Below are 15,757 nucleotides of genomic sequence, written 5' to 3'. Positions count from 1 at the left end.
ATGAGCTGCCTTGGGGTGCTGATGGTTTCCCTGTCATTGGAAGTGATAAAGAATAAACCACATGACCCCTTGGCTAGGTGGTTAGAGAGAGAATTCAGTAACTGGGTTGGCAAAATGCTACCAAAAATCCTTCTAAACCCTAGAATTCTGTGGTTTTAAGATAAAATCGTTATTAATCTGACCTTCAGGACTGGAGTTTCCCCAACAGGGCAGAACTTCCTTGGTATGTCCTACCTTTTAGAAGTGAACTGAGAACAATGTTAGCTTCCTTCAATCACTAGGAAGAGACTCCTACTTCATTTCTAAGTGTCATACAAAATGCTGAAGAGCTTTTGGTGTAAGCAAAAGGCAAAAGCCATGGAATTGGATATCCTGGAGCCTCAATTTATTAGTACTGTGACCTTTGGCAAGTTATTTAAATCCTCTGAGCCCCAGTTTCTCTCTTTGAAAAATGGGAAAAATAACGTCTAATTCAAGATGTTTGCTGTAAGAACCAAAGCCCAGTGTCTGACACATTAAAGTAAGAATAATGATACCTAACATTTATTGAGCTATTAATATATGCTACACATGTGCCATAGGCTCTATGTGCATTTTTTTTCATCGAATCCTTATAACAATCTAGAAGGTAGTCACTATTATTATCCCTGTTTTAAAAATTAGGAAACAGATTTCTAGAGGTTAAGTAGCTTATACAAGAGTCATATAGCCAGTAATCACTCAAATTAGGAAAAAACAAACTTCAACAAAGATCGAAAGAAAAAGACAAAGAAAATCTTATTTAGATAATTTTTAAAATGTAACCTACTGTTGAATTTAACAATCAATTCAATTCACTGACTAGACATTTAGTAAATATTTATTGAACAAGTAAATGAATAATTGAATGAACGAATTTATTCCAATAAACATTTATTGAGTTCCTACCAGGCACAGCATCAAAAAACTAGGGTTACATAGAATTTACATCAACTTAATTGAGAGTTTGCCATTAAAGCCACAATCTTCAAACTGTAGATAAATAGCCAACATAATGACCCACCATCCACACAAAAAAGGCCTAAGAAATGTCATTCTCATACAGACCAAGAGAAGCCAGAATTACTCTTGTCCTTTCTTTGGGAAGTGGAAACTGTTAGACGGGTGCTCAGAGCAGCAAGCAGAACACTAAGAGCACACAATCAATGGAAGCCGAGGAAGGAGATGATCTCGAAGGAAAGATGAGTAAGACTTCCAAAGGAAGCCGAAACCTAAGAGAACAAAGGCTGACTTGGAGTTTGCTGATGAACTTCACTAGAAATGTGGGGAAAGAAACCAAGTCTCAAATGGCATTTGGATGAATGGGTTAAGGAGGAAGAGGAGGCAGTCTTTTAAGAAGATGGATGATAAAAAGGAGAGGAAGCGAACAGCAGCCTGGTGAGGAGAAGCAGAAGGACTGTTGATAAGCGTAGAAGGTGAGGAGCAGGAGCCAAAAGAAAAGGAGAAGCTGAAGACAGAAGATAGATGGAGGAGAATCAAGAAAGAAATAGGAGGAGGACTGACCTAAGGAAGTCAAAGGGGCGGGACAGAACGCACAGGGGAAAGGTTGCCCTTGGGAAAGGAGAGGTCAACTTGTACTCTGCAACAGAGCTTGGCTTGAATGAAGCCACGGGGAGGCGTGGAATGAAGGAGAGACTTTAATGTATGGGCATTGTGAAAGTTACTCTCAAACGAGCTTGATGCATAGAGAGTGATCAGGTTAGACAACACAATTTTGAGATTAAAATGATATTGATTTTCTTGGGCCACTCATACATTGTTATTAAAAAGGACAACCGTCATTTGTATATAAATTCTATACAACTAAAAATCAGACTTCCCGGGGCCAGCCCAGTGGCGCAGCAGTTAAGTTCACATGTTCCGCTTCTCAGTGGCCCAGGGTTTGCCGGTTCGGATCCAGGGTGCAGACATGGCACCACTTGGCAAACACCATGCTGTGGTAGGCGTCCCACATATAAAGGAGAGGAAGAGGGGCATGGATGTTAGCTCAGGGCCAGTCTTCCTCAGCAAAAAGAGGAGGATTGGCAGCAGTTAGCTCAGGGCTAATCTTCCTCAAAAAAAAAAAAAGAAAAAAAGAATACATAATTAAATTTAATCCAATCCTTAATTGGATATTGAATTAAAAACAAACCAACAATTATACTATTAACATTACTATTAATATTATTTGGACAATAGGGGTATGATAGATTATTTGCAAAAATGGCTGTAATTGTTCACGGCCTTGCCTCCATGTTCCTGAGCACAGAATCACAAGCATTAATAAATGGTGGTTGTTTGAAGACACAAAGTTTTGGCATGGTTTGTTATGCAGCAAAAGGTAACTGATCAAAGTCAAGAAACAAATATAGACTGTATATTAGACAACAGTATGGAAATCAATGCTAAATTTCCACGGCCAGGATAATGCTACTGTGGTTAAGTAGAAGAATGTCCTTATACTTACGAGATAAATACTGACACATTTGGAGAGAAAGTGTCACAATGTCTGCCACTCAAAAACATAAATCTGCATATAGAAAGATAAAGCAAATATGGCAAAATGTTAACAATTAGTAAATCTAATAGTTTTTGAAAGTTCTTCGTACTAATCTATCCATTTGAAATTTTTCAAAATAAAAAGTTAGAAAGAAAAAATGCACACTTCTCTCGAAAACATGGTGGCACTGGATGTTTATCTGGTTACACAGCATGCCACTATGCAGTGAACAGATCCTTTGCCATCCTCCACGTCCTACCCCTTTTTACTCAAACCAGCTACTGCTGCTGAAGGGGAGATGGAGCAGACAGAAACTGCACCAAATCACGGGAATACCCTGGTATAGTTAAAAGAAAGATGCCTTAATAGATTAAAAATGTTTAAAAGTAGGTATCAACAGCAAGCAATCACCAAGTGAAGTTTTTCTTCCTGGTATAATCAGAAAAAAATTGTGGCAAGTTGGCTGAAACTTGAAAAGAAAAAAGCTTTGGCAAGAACCATGGGTAGGTCTTTGAACTATTTTCTGTTAGAAAACAAATATTCATGTGTTTCTCTATTTTAAGGGATTTCTCAAACGCCTACAAATGAGAGGGGTATCTTGTATTACATCTCTTCCCCCTGAAAATCCCTCAAGATTCTTACCAATAGACCCTAAATCTGTTTTTTCACAACCTAATGAAAGCCTCTTTTATTTAATTTGGATTTTCCTTCAAGTGATATGCAGCAATTATTAATGCTGTGTATTGACTTATATGAACCAACCCAAGGGGCTAGGTTCAAAAGATATAGCTTTCTGAGATGAAATCCAAGATCCTTGGCCATATAGAGAAACTCTGCTTTCAACAAATGGTAAACAAAGCCCATGCTGTTCTTTATACAAAAAACAGTAATCTAGGTAAAGAGGGTTTGTTTTTTTTTTTTAGAATAATCTCTACAAATCTGCTAAAATGTCTTTGACTTCAAAAAACTCCAATCAATGGGCCGTCTCAGTGGCATAGTGGTTAAGCTGGTGTGCTCCACTTTGGCAACCCAGTCTCCACAGGTTCGGATCCTGGGCCCGGACCTACACACCACTCTTCAAGCCACGCTGTGGCGGCGTCCCACATACAAAATAGAGAAAGATTGGCACAGATGTTAGCTCAGGGCCAATCTTCCTCATCAAAACAAAATAAAACAAAAACAAGCAAATGACAACAAAAAACTCCAATCAAGCAAGCCCATGTATCACCATCGTCAGGTGAGAAAAACATTCAACTTATACAAGAAAGGAAAGAAAACAACACAAAGTACTGTACTCTGAGTCAGTTGTTTTCATCTGTCAGAACTGAAAAATTAACGCAGCAAAGATATTTGTTTTAGGCATTATTGGCTCAAAGCCAAATCCATGCCCAATTTTTCTTACAGAATCCCTCAATTCTCTAGCCCACAAACCCCAGGATGCCTCAGATTATAGTTTGAAAGTACAAATTTAAATTAAAATGGTTGTGCAAAAGGAAGAAGGTACCATATGAAGAGAGAATCTTCCAGTTGTCTCCATAAAGTTCATCAGATTAAGAGAAACCAACCAGGCTGTCATGTCTTCAAGGGAGCTTTGATGTTCAAAGATTAAACATTAATTGTCAAAACTAATTAGCGACACTGTAAAGACAGCTGCAGAGCAATGGGCTTTCCTGGCCCACATCTGCATATTAGCAAATGCATCTGGTGAAGGGACTAGACATCAACAGACCTGAGCATGGGTCTAGTTCAGCCACTGAGTTTCCATTCCTTTGTCACTAAAAGTGTTAACTGCTTATTGATTCACTCATTGTGCAAGCATCTGTTGAACAAATTTTACATGCCAAGCCCAAAATGGGGAAACACCAATGAAGGGGACATGGCCCCTGCCCACGCAGAGCTCATAAGCTAATAGGAAATCACAGTACAAACACTTTAAGCAAGGTGAAGTAAAGGGCTCTGAGCCGGCTGAGCCTGGACTGGAATCCTGGCTCTACCACGTATTGGCTGATGACTTTGGGCAAATTTTACTTAATCTGTTCAAGCTTAGTTCCCTCAGCTGTTAAATGGGGATGGTAATCATACCTATTACATTGAGTTATTGCCAGAATTCAATGAGATAATATATATTACTATACATGTCAATAAACTTCAATAAATGCTGGCTATTACTATTATTCTTTACTATTATCTGGGTGGTTATACTAGATATCTTTTAAGGTCCTTTACAACCTTGAGATTTTATGAATTAGCTGTGTGACCCAGAGTAAGAAATTTAACATCTCTGAGCCTCATGCTTTTTATCTGTTAAATGAAAGAGTACTGCTAAGTGATCTCTAAAGTCCCTTCCAGCTCTAGAATATTCCAAGGCTCTATGATTGATCCTATATGGTTTCATACATGTCATAGTGCCACTGCCTAAATAAACTGGTACAACAAAGCAACTGCCAAATAAACCAACTTTCTCTGGTGACTGAATCTTTTTTCACTTTAGTTCCTTTAATCTCACAACCCACCCATGCATACAGAAGAAGTGCAAAAGGTATCAGTCCCCAAAGAGAAAAACAAGCAAGTGCGGAGGAAGCCAGTTCCCTGTCCCCTTCCTTTAGGCTGGGTAGTGGTTTCTAAAACACAAGTCGAGGAGGTACAGTGAATGAATGGACTCATTCATTCACCCACAGAAGCATCCCACATACTGAAAAAGTTCCTTCCTGTGCCCCACGGCACCCACTACTTGTCTCCATACGCCACTTTCCACACTGCCATCTTATCTGCCTGCACCAACAACTAAGCTGATTGAGGGCTGGGACTTTGTCATGCTAACTTTGCATCCTCAATCCCAAGCACAGTGCCTGGAATATGGTAGGCACTCAATGACTAAACAATTAACTAAAATTCATACTTCCCTCAGGACCAAAACTATACATGTGCCAGTTTGAGGTGTGGGCCTGAACTTCTGGGAATCCTTTATTAAGGGTCACTAATCCAGCTGTGTCAAGAACTAGCTCTGTGACTTTGGGGGGTATTGGGGGGGATCATCTTACCCTCTGGCTCTCAGTTTCCTCTCTGACAAAAAATAAGTAAAATAAAATGAGGGAAATGGATTAGATCAGGGTTAGCAAACTATGGCTCATGAGCCAAATCTAGACTACGCTCCCCTCCCCCAGGTTTAGAATAATTTTTACATTTTTAAATGGTTGTAAAAGCAAACAAAGAATAATATGCATCATTTGCATGATGTCCCTGTATGTCCCCCTAAGACAAATCTATTCATTCTCTGGCCCTTTACAGAAAAAACTTGCTGACCCTGAATTAGATAATCTCTAAGCTCCCTTCAAATGCAGAAATTTTAGCATTTTAATTCTCCTGGGTTTCCTTGAACAGTTTGATTCTGGCTTTTCGCACAGTATTCCCAAATCGGAAACAATACTGGAGGCACAGCGGGAGCTCAACTGTTATTTGTTTAATTGAATAAATGGATTCTGCAGCAGTAATCCTAAGAACTAAATCCCTCACCAAGAGGGTAAATTGGGTTAACGTGTATCCAATGTCCACCTAATACATGCCCCCAGGATCGGCCCGGCACAACAAGGAGAGCACGCAGCTCCACTGGCCCTTTGGATGACAGTGGCACCGGTAACAGCCTGAGCTCAGATAACCAGGATTAAGACTCACCTTGTTCCACCAAATAAAAAATACATTTAGCAATCCCCTGAACAAACCTGTTGGGCGAATTATAAAGCTATCTACAAGTAGCTATCAGAAACACAGATCAGCTGAACAGATAGTCCTAATAGCCATGGGCTCACGGGAATAAATCTCATCCAAAATAAGGAATATAGAATAATTTAGCTCATAACATTCTGTTTCTCTTTCTCTCTGTTGTAAGAATAATACCAAAACAAGGAATTCAAACATTCATGTCAGGGCAGTAAGCCAAGGAAAGTCTAGAATATATGACCCTATTAACACTAATGGGAGTTGGAACAAGGTAAAAGAAAATAGAGCTCCCCGCCTCCACTCTCACTACACGTACTTTTCCAAAATAAACAACCAGCAATTATTCTTTTAATGTTCCTCCTCTACATACCCATAAATCACTCCTGGGGATATACCTTTTGCTGATTTCAAAGGATGGGTTTCTTTTTTTTTCCCTTCTTTTTCTCTTCCTCTTTCTGGACACTTACAAGGAGTTCTCCTGAGGGGGCTGGGGATGCTTTTCTGCCATCTCTCAGTTGAGCAGCTCCAGCATAAGTACAGCACACCCCAACCACGTACTTTATTGTCAGACTGTTTCTTAGAAATTGCAAAGCTGATTTAGAGATTCCACCCTCTCTACTTTGCTTTAAAGAAGCTACTTGGAGCTCTCTCTTCTCTCAGCTGACTAGAGAAGCCCAAAGGCCCCCCACACCCAGTGATGAGGTGGATTCACACATCTCACGCCCCACACCCCCAGGCACCAGGCTCCAGACATTCGGGCCTGGAAGGTTTAAAAAAAAAAAAAAAATCCTGTGTATCTCAACGCTCATTTCCAGGCTCTTCAGAAACCAGAGGAGAGAACAGTGAAAATTTGGATTCTTTTCCTGACTCATTAGGTAAGCTTTTTCTAATAACGAGAACAGACACTGGTCCTCTGCTGACCTCTGTATAAACCTCAAAAAAATCCCTTTACTTCCCAGAATCTCATCGTTGTTTTTAATGTTTTTCAACTAATAAAAATAGGTTTAATCTTAACTGGCATTCTTGATTGAGAGATAAGGAACCAGCACTAACGTTATATTGTCAGAGCTTGGGGACTCTCTAAGGAAAAGTCCTGCAATGACTGCTCCCCGATCCCCAGCCCAAACAGTGTCACCTACATTTTCTCCAAACCCCATCACTGTAATCCCTGCTTCAGGATCCAGCACGGCCCCGAGAGGCTGCATCAGCCTGTCTTGGCTGCTCCTGCTCTGCTCCTACTGGAGCATGAGGTCCAAAGCATCCACTAGGGCCAAAAAATCACCACGTGGTTAAAATGATTCCTTGGAAGGAGTCGAGGTAATTAATGTAGACAAATGCAGACTGCCTCCACCATAAAACAAATCTGATATCTACTCACTTTGTCTCTATAACAGGCGTGGCAGACTATTCATAAACATTTGCACAAAGAAAAGAGACCCACATGTGCCTTTGGAATGTGAAGTTTAATACGAAGTTTGAGGTGATTCAAATAGGCGTTGGAAAACATGTTGGCCTACTTATTATAAGGAATATATGGAAAAATTGCATATTAATACTCAAAATAGACTATTGCTTACTCTTTTAACAATGCACAATCATCTTAATAAACATGGTACAACCATTCTCACTCCTCAAAGCAGAATTGACCATTCCCTCTACTTTGGGGGCCCACTGTACCCTGTAAGGACTTTAATAACATGACCTGTGACCCTTCATTTACTCATTTGTTTGTATGATTGTCTCCCCACACCCTTCTACCTTCTAGCTTCTACCACCCCAGGCTGTAAGTCCCTTGAAGACAAGGATCCCATCATATTCCTTCTTGAGCCCTCTGTGTCCAAAAGACTGCCTGGAACACAGCAGATACTTCATAACACGGATAGAAAAGGGGGAGAGGTGGTGAGCACTAAGGGGGCAGAAACGGATTCTGTCTTATTCATTGTTACCTGGCCTATAAGTACTGCTTTAACTAGTAGATGGACAGAAGAAACAAAAGAGCAGTGATACTTGGGCATGAAAGTATAAAGCTTAGTTGCGGAGGAATAAATATCATGTTTCATCAGTTCTAAAAACATGTTTTCTTACATTTTGACAGCTTGGAAATTAGGACGTGTTTTACAATGGATGGCATCTTAGCATTGTGTCAGAGTTTACTTGGAACCTTATTTTCTCTTTCTTTCTCAGTGGTACACAGAATAGTCATACATGTTAGAAATAACGGTGTCATAGACTCCGTGAAATGTAATCTTTTGATGTGGCTGTGGTAAGAAGGGTTGGAAAGATGACTGTAAAATTGCACTGACTTTCCACAAGAGTAAAAACAAAAAGACAGGCTTGACCTTTTTAGTGGCTGGGAAATGGAGTGGCTTTTTTGTCTCACAATGATTCCCCCTTCTCTAAGAAAAGCCCAAGTGGGGCTCCCAGTGGCCGCCTTTATGCTAAATGACCCTTCCTTTCTGCTGACCACTGACTAGTTCAGGAGTGGTCACATGATCCAAACTGAGCCAATCATTACTCTGAGATTTTTTACTTGGAGCCAGTGAGAGTGTAGGTCAATTCTTCTTGGGTATTAGCAACAGTGAGATTTCAAGTTCAAGAGCAATCTGTGGCCATGCCCCCTGCCATGTAGGAGAAAAGCAAAGGCAAGAGACAGAATCTTGACATCATTTGAGTCCCTGTGTGGCCTGAACAAGCGACATGCTCACCAAACCCATTTCTTTTTCTTCCTGGGCAAACAGGCCTTATTTCTCTTCCAGACTTGGCCCATGAAAACCTCCCAGATGAGTTCCTGCAATCTCCTTCTCCATCTGCAGGTTAAAAGGAGAGAATACTGAGACACCTAGAGGAGAAGGGAGCCACAAGATGGAAGGAGCCTGGGTCTCTGAAATATAGAAGGCAGCCTAACCAGGAAAAACCATGTTGAACTGCCATATGAACAAGAAATAAACTTTGAGTTAAGGCCTGAAATTTGGGGGTTGTTAGAGCAGCTACCTGCTCTAATATCTCCTGGTTCCAGCTACACCCATTTTTCCTATGGTTACATGAAACACTCCAGTATTCTTCCCAAAAATTCCATATTTGCCCAAGCTAGTTTGAGTTGGGTTTCTTTCATTTACAACTCAAAGAGTTCCAAGGATCACAACGAAGAAGAATGAATTGCAATCGTTTGAAGTGGCAAGAAGATAAACGTAAGCAACAATCCCCAAATGTCTAGGAAACACCTAGAAAATTTCTCAGAACAGAGTAATAATTCCAACAAACTGATGACAATACACAAAAGACTCTTCAGTTTCCAAAGGCTTCTAGCTCTAAACTCATAAGCCACTTGCAGTAAGATATTCTCTCCTCATTCTCATTTCACTAACAGAAGCATATACAAAGTTGTAATAGTCCTGCTTTAGGGTTTATCTACTATCAGATACTCTTAGGAGTTCTCAACCATCCAGAATTCCAGCAAGCAAGATAAACCTCATTTATCATACACAGCCAACTCTGCTGTCCCAGGATTTATCGGGAAATAGATGCACAAACAGCTCCAAGAACTCAAACAATTACTCTGGAGTAAATAGCTCTAGGTATGAGTGTACAACCCTGACCAGAGTTTCCAAAGATAAATATTCAAGAATCACCAAAGCTTCTGGGAGCTTTTATAAGACTATAAATGAAAGATTATAAAAATAAACAGGAGAAAGATGCCATGAATATGTACTTGAGCAATGACAAGGTTTGCCAGGAACTGGGGGCCAGTCATGTCAGAGCATGCATCCTGCTCAGTTTCCAGAAACGTCTCTCATTGAGCCAAATTTGTTTTATAACAGCAAGCATTGACATCTGTAATACATTCTACGGGCTTATTATAAAGCACTTTTATACTATACATTGACTTATTTGATTCTCACAACAACAGTTTGAAACTTGGATTGTCATCAGTCCTTCATTTACAGCTAAGAACACAGGTCAAGTGCTCACAGCCTCAGGATTTGTGATTTGAGCCAATCTCCTGACCCCACATTCTCTGTCTGTTTCACTGTAGCCCAAACTATGGAATACCAGGGCAGAGAAATGGCCCAGCTGGAGGAGACTTTTCCCCAGCATAATTCATAAACCCATTTGGAGGTTAGTTTTCTATGTTTCGTGTGGGAATTTTCTGGGGGGGTTAAAGGGCCTGGGATAAATGCCTGGCCTTCCCCCAAAACCAGCTGGGAAAACACTCCCTGACAAGACACCATAGCTTACGCTCAGAGGGAGGCCTTGAGGGAGGAGGAAGGAACCTGAGGCAGGGGTTAGAAGCGCCGAGACCTCCATGTGATCCTGTCAGAACATCATAGCTGGAGGCCTCTGAGAGCCAGGCACTAAGCTCTCTCAGGACCCTAAAGATAGAATCTGGGGCAAATGAGATCAAGTTCCCCTTTCTTGGGGAGGGAGAGGGGATCAAATACATAAATTCAGTTGGCCTTAAACAGCATTCTCTCAGGTAGCCACCTCTGGTGGCCTAGTGGTTAAGTTCAGCGCTCTCAGCTCCAGCGGCCTGGGTTCAGTTCCCAGGCATAGACCTACATGGCTCTCTTAGTGGCCATGTTGTGCTGGTGGTCCACATACTGAAAAACAGAGGAAGACTGGTATGGATATTAGCTCAGGGCGAATCTCCCTCAGCAAAGAAAAACAAAACAAAACACATTCTCTCAGATGATTTTTATGAGCCACTTCTAAAGGCAAATTGCCAAGATCAAACTATCATATACTACCCAGGAATTCAAAAAATTAACATTTTAGTAAAAGCCATTTATCCCTAGGAGCTGGTAATCCCCTACCTGGGAAGGAAGACATGGGAAATTGCGGGAGCTGTCATTCAGTGTGTTAAAAAACTTGAAGAGCTGACCTCTCCTAAATATCACTACTTTCTAGGCTCCAAGGACGAGAGGGAGGCCCTGCACCCTGGGGCAGTTCCTCCAGAAATAGAAAATCCAGGATCCTGAAGAAGCATGGGGTAGTGGAAAGGGCAAAGTTCTTGGTTTTAACAAACCTGGGGTTGAACCACTACTTAGTCTCTTGTTAGCTGTGATCTTCAGCAAGACGCAACCTCTTTGAGCCTCAGTTACCATATCTGTAAAGGATTAAGAACACCTACCTTACAGGATTGTGGGGAAGATAAAACAAAATTATGAATTTAAAGGGCACAGCACCTGATACATAGTAGCTGCTCAACAAATGATAGCTCTTAACTTTCCCCCCTCAAACCTCACTTTAATTCCTTAGTATTGGAATTCTAATACTTATTCTAATTCTTAGTGCTTTGTTGATCCTTAGCAGTCTTGAGAGAATCACGTATATCATCCAATATCTTGGCCATTTCACTTGCCTCTGAAATAGAACCATCTGTGACTTTAGTTGTGAACATCTCAAGTAACTCTGGGCCCTTGGGCCTCTTACTAGTCTACTCCATGCTTCCCAAATTCCCTTTAAAAAAAATTAACTCCCAGGTCTTTCTCCAACCCTATAATCCTTTTCCAATCTGAAAACGAATCCAAACCTTACAGATATTTGGCACACAGCTGCAATCAACAACTGTCAAATTCAACTAAACTTTCCACAAGGCTTAAAATAAAAAGACGTTCTGAGTTCACCACAGCTTTACTGAATTTAAAAAATATGTAGTATGCTTATGTCCATAGGGACTATAGGAAGGATGAGGTTCTTGTGGTCTTCTTCATTATCTTCCTAGTCTTTGGGATCATTTCCTCTCGACATTCTCTTATCCAAGACAGGGCCAGGTGCCTCTTCTCCATGCTCCAGTCTTCTGTATACACCACTATCAGCACTCTGACCATAATGTACAAGAATCATCTATTTTATGTCTCCTTCATTAGCCTATAATCTCCTTTCAGGCAAGAACAGTGTTCTTCCAAATCTTGATTACCAGTACCCACCAGCACAGTACCTGGTATATAATAGATACTACATTAGTGTTGGAAGGATGGATGGATAGAGAGAGGGATGGATGAATGAATAGGGTTTCTAGATCTGGGAGAAACATTAGAAATAATCTGGTCTAATACAAGGTCTTCATTTCATAGATAAGGAAACTGAGACTCAGAGGTATAAGATAACTCAGTCAAGATAGCCACAAAAACAGCAAGAACTTGACAACTGATGGCAGTCACATGCCATTTTGACCGTGAGTTCAAAGGCATACATCACTTCACACTCATCACAAGGGGAGGCAGTGTAGCTTGGTGGACACATCATGGGCTCCACAGGCAAAGTCTTGCTCCTGCTACCTATCAGTCATGTGATTTGGGGCAAGTCACTTCATCTCTCTGACTTACAATTTCTGCATCTATTACTGGGACTATTAACAACTTCAAAGTTGTTGGAGGTATTAAATCTGCCAACACACACAAAGCACCTAGCACAGCACTGGCAATGTGTGCACTGGTGCTAACTAAATGTTTATTGAATGAATCATGAATGAGTCCCTCTCCAGCATACCACAGCTCCACGGACTTGGTTTAGACTTTGCATCTAAGTCTCCACCCACATGGAAGGTGGCTGGGACACCCATAGTTACAGAACCATGTACTTGGGGATTTGTTCCTTGCTAGGATTGGATCCTAAAGCAGCACCAAATAGCCTCTATAACTTTGCTCACTGTTCCCTTCTCCTGGGTTGCCCTTCCCACATTCCTCACTGCCACACAAATCTTATCCATCTTCCATTGCTCAGCCAGATCTACCTGTCTAGCAAGCCATCTCCAATTCCTGTGACTTCATCAGTCCTTCCTGTCTCTAATTACTTTCCACTCTATAGGAGAGCAATGTATCTGTTTGAGTTTTTTTAATTGTGTTAAAATACAAAAAACACAAAATTTACCTTCTTAACCATTTCTAGGTGTACAGTTTAGTAGTCTTAAGTATATTCACATTGTTGTACAACCAATCTCCAGAACTTTTTCATTTTATGAAACTGAAACTACACCCATTAAACAACTTCCCAATTGCCCCCTCCCTCCAACCCCTGGCAACCACCATGCTGCTTTCTGTTTATTTGAGTTTTACCACTCTAGATACCTCATACAATATTTGTCCATGTGTGTCTGGTTTATTTCACTTAGCAAAATGTCAAGGTTCATCCATGTTGTAGCATATGTCAGAATTTCCTTCCTTTTCAGGGCTGAATAATATTCCATTGTATGTACAGACCACATTTTGCTCATCTATTCATCTGTCAATGGACACTTGGATTGCTTCCACCTTTTGGCTATTGTGAATAATGCTGCTATGAACATGGGTGTACAGGCGTGTATCTGTTTTATCTACTCTACTTGACTGCAACCTTCTTAATGACAAGGAGTGGGTCTCAATAATCTCTATAGTTCTCAAAGTGTCTGATGCATGATGGGCACTCAGTAAATACCTATCAAGAAATCAAGGCAGGACTCTGCTTCAAAGATGAGGTGAAAACATAATCATCTCCCATACAAAATTGCAAAATGGCAGTATTGCACTACAAAAAAGCACAGGCTTTGCAGTAAGACAGTCTTGATCTCTGCATCCTAGATCTGCCTCTTACTATTCAAATGATCTTAGGCAAGTTACCTAAGCTCTCAGAGCTTCAGTTTCCTCATGTGATTTTCACCACAATTAAATAACATAACATATAAAGAAGTTATCACAGGCTTGGCATATTATAAACTCAAAAAATGTTTGCCAGTATTAGTACTATAAAGTTACATAATAAAAGTTACTGATTGCACATACAAACATGCCATTTAGCTTCCTGGCCTTGATAACTTTAAAAGCAAAATGCGTGCAGAATTCTGAGACCAAACAATTTACGGCAAGTCATGGTCAAAACAGAAAGACAGTCCCACAGTAGTAACAAGGAATCGGGATTGGTATCACCAAATGCAGAATCTTGAACTATACAGTTGTAGCTCCAGGAGTTGGAAATCTTGTCACTTCAATGGGACACACTTAAATGTCATACTAAGGATCATCTCACTCAGCAAAGCGGCCTGTACAAGATCTCACGTTTTTCACTCAGGACTATTTGAGGTTTTTTGGTGCCTGGGCTAACTCTATTTTGAATTTAATCATTCATGTTTTGAAGCTTTTAGCAAAAGAATGAAAGAAAGAAATAGCTCTTTATTACTATTTCAGACAGAAGTATTTATTTCAATCTGTCTCAAAGGAAATTGAGCTGCCCACCCTGCTCCCAGTTCCTCTGGGCACTGAATTCCTTTTGAGGTTACTATCTGAATTTTCCAGACCAGAGACATTTCTTCCAAAGTTAGCTCTTAGAAAGTAGAGTTTTTGAGTCTTAGGAGGAAAAGCTTACTCAAGTTTCTTTTTGTCTGCCAAAACAATTAACATTTGACATGACTAATTAAAATGGCTCTCTGAGACAAAATGAGAAACTTGGTTGTGTGAGTAGAGAGAGAGAAGGGAGAAAAAGAGAAGGTAAGAGAAGGTTGCCCAAATGCTAATACTGGCCCAAATATGGCCCCAAGTGACCATAGTCCCTAACTTTCCCAGGACAACCATGACTTCACATAAATTTAACACTATACTGAGATGACTTGTTAAATGGATAACTAAATGTGATTTGATATATATATATATATATATATATATATATATATACACACATATATATTTTGGGGGGGGGAAGACTTTGCAATTAAAGGAATTCATAAATAAGAGAGAAAATTCTTTGTCAGACCTTGAATCCCAATTTCGAATTGAGAACAATACTGTCACCATATGCCACGTGTCAATGTTAATTTGGCTCCCAAATAATGGCTAAGAGCTACCAGCTGCCCTGCCTATCCAGGATGCTCACACTTACTTCAAGGCCCACCAGATGATGGGCACCATGCTGAGACCTGACATACAGGGCCCTGTTTAATCCTCACAACCATCCTACGCTCTAAGTATTGGCATTTCCACTCCCTCCTTTTTTATCTCTTTATTTTGAATTAATTTCTAACTTACTAAAAAAGAAAGTTACTAAGAATTCATATATATCCTTCACCCAAATTACTCAGATGGTAATATTTTACCACATTTGCTTTATTATTCTCTATGTACTTTACCACTAAATACTTAGTATTTCCTTAAGAATAAGGATATTCTCTTATATTTTCACAGTCTGATTATCAAAATCAGAAAATTAATATTGATACTATATCATAATCTAATCTCAACCCGTATTCAAATTTTATCAATTGACCAAGTAATATCCTTTTTGGCAAAAGAAAAAGATTTTCTCTGGTCTAAGATCCAATCCAGAATCATGTGCTGCATTTACTTCCTAGGCTTCTTTAGTCTCCTTTAATCTAGAACTATTCCTCAGTCTTTGTCTTTCAGGACCTTGACACTTTGGAAAAATATAGTCTGCTTATTTTGTAGAATGTTTCTCAATTTGGGTTTATCCGATATTTCTTCATGACTACATTCAGGTTATGCATTTTTGACAGGAATGCCACAAAAGTGATGTCCTTCTCAGATGTTGATTTGTCTC

General features: G+C 40.1%; 1 protein-coding gene across 3 annotated transcripts in view; it reads right to left on the bottom strand.

The window, feature by feature from the left end:
- The window catches only part of RAB30 (RAB30, member RAS oncogene family), an 88,632-nt gene that overhangs the window by 59,629 nt on the left and 13,246 nt on the right, over positions 1-15,757 (bottom strand). Inside the window, exon 2 of one of the 3 annotated variants that reach the window (XM_070272056.1) lies at positions 8,941-9,042. The exons of the other annotated variants lie outside the window; for them this stretch is intronic. The gene's annotated coding sequence lies outside the window, so the exon portion shown is untranslated. The remainder of the gene's footprint in view (positions 1-8,940; positions 9,043-15,757) is intronic. 3 annotated transcript variants of the gene reach the window in all.

This window comes from Equus caballus, chromosome 7 (assembly GCF_041296265.1).
Source record: "Equus caballus isolate H_3958 breed thoroughbred chromosome 7, TB-T2T, whole genome shotgun sequence".
NCBI lineage: Eukaryota > Metazoa > Chordata > Mammalia > Perissodactyla > Equidae > Equus > Equus caballus.
The sequence above is the reverse complement of the archived record's forward strand: the minus strand, read 5'-3'. Positions and strand labels throughout refer to the sequence as shown.